This window comes from Propithecus coquereli, unplaced genomic scaffold (assembly GCF_000956105.1).
Source record: "Propithecus coquereli isolate 6110/MARCELLA unplaced genomic scaffold, Pcoq_1.0 Scaffold37, whole genome shotgun sequence".
Taxonomy (NCBI): Eukaryota; Metazoa; Chordata; class Mammalia; order Primates; family Indriidae; genus Propithecus; species Propithecus coquereli.
This window is the reverse complement of record NW_012149396.1, coordinates 3,839,940-3,841,988: the sequence shown is the minus strand read 5'-3', so window position 1 is coordinate 3,841,988 and position 2,049 is coordinate 3,839,940.

Below are 2,049 nucleotides of genomic sequence, written 5' to 3'. Positions count from 1 at the left end.
CATTCTGTTGCCTCTAAGGCAACAGAATTCTAAGGCAGAAATAGCCTCATGTCTTATTCCTAGTGTCTCCCCAACTAAATGTATTACCGCCTCTAGCAATTAGCATTTGCTGGGATCACATGTGCCAGTCACACCTTTGCTCATTTAACCCTCAAAACAAAACTACAAGGTAGATACCAAAAACGAGAGGGAAAACAAAAAAAGGCTCAGGCAAGGTCATTTGCCCACAACAAAGATCTAATAAATGGTGGAATCATAACTCTTCCTGATCCTGAAACCCAAATTTATTCTACATACCCTTCTGATTCAAAAAATTCTGTAACAGACCTTTCACCACCCAGGTCTTTGTTCATATTATCCCCTGGCTAGAATAAAACATCTTTCTACCCAATTTCTCTGATGGCAAAACCAAACTTCTGTTCATTTTTCTGTATCAACTCAATATCCTCTCCTGAATGAAATCTTTCCTGATTTTCGCGAGGCCACACAACTGATCCATCTTCTGTGCTTCTATGTCAGTTGTTCCATCTTCATTTCTCTGAAGCAATACTCACCTGGTTGTAGTATACATTTCTCTATTTATGTATTTCCACCATGTATTTCCATCGAGTTCCTCATGATAGAGTCACGTCTTATTCATCATCACCTCTCCCCCTCCTACACTCCTTTGCTTCCCACACACATCTAGCACAGTGCCAGGAGTCAAATAAATTCTGGTTGAATAAAGTACTGTAATAAATTATGAAAGAATCAAATGTAGAGTCCCCTCATTCTGCTCTATGCATCTTAGACATCTCGTGCCACATAAAACAAGCAAAACCCAAAAACACTGAAAGTTGGAAAGCATCCAGTAAAGTGAGACAATATTAAATAAAACTTTGTCCAAAGAAATAATTTAGAAAACTAAAAACATTTAGCCTTTGTGATGGAACATTACTTTTGTTGATTTCAATATTAGGGAGACTGAAATATATGTAGGAGATTGTCTTAAAAGGCAAAATCAAGAGCAGTATGTGGAAGACACAGAAATGCAAATCATGGCTTAACTGAAGCAAGAATATGCTAAAAAAACAAAGCATTCCAATTGCCGGGAATTTTCCATTTCCAGAAATGTTCATATAACAGCTATATGGCTACCTTGGTGAAAAGTAATGAAAGGAATGCTTCATACCATCTGATACATTGAGGGTACCATTCCTATAACTCCAGAATACTTCTAGTTAATGAACTACTTTATTACATGAAGTTATCAAATCCACTAGATTTTGAAAATATTGGCTCACAATTTTTCACGGTTCCTCAGTTTTCTAAATGGCCTAACGTTTTTGCTACCTTACCTAAACGCCCACATTTCTTGTTTTGGAAAGGCGATGCAATATATTTCCAAACGGGGAGAGCAGAAGTGGACAGGAGAGACATATTTACTTTGCCATGTTCTCTCCCACCTACACCTTCCTAGAACCTGATCAACTTCTGCACTAGTTATCAACTTATAGTCCCTCAACTCCAAATTCACCCTGAAGGGGCTCTCTTGCCACTTTCTGGCAGGTGCGCCATCAGTAAGAGATGTGAGTGTGAAGACATCTATGGCACTCTACCCCAGCCACACTTCCAGAATGTACTCTTCACCTTAGTGACTTCACAGACTTCACCCAGGCTGGTGATCACTTTGCATGACCCTTCTTCCAAAACAGATACCTCGCGTTCCAGGCATCCTGCCAGCACTAGCGCCCCTCCCCAAACTCCCTCTGCACACCCACACACTCAGTCCCCAGTGTGGCTTCCCTGCACATGGAGGAGGGCTTCTTGCTTGTGTGGTAACTAAAGCCCGGCTCTGGTCTGGACAAATCAGTAACGTTCTCTGCCATCCAGTGGGCTACTCTTTTTTAGCAAGGTCTATACCCAAACTTTAGCCCCTCTCCCAAGTTTGTCCTTCCTTGGGTACTCTCCTTCAATTCTAGGGTACCACATAGAGTTCTTACATGTTTTGTCACAGTATAAAACTTTTTAAATATTAAACTTCCCTTTGTTTGAAATCACTGTGTGGTT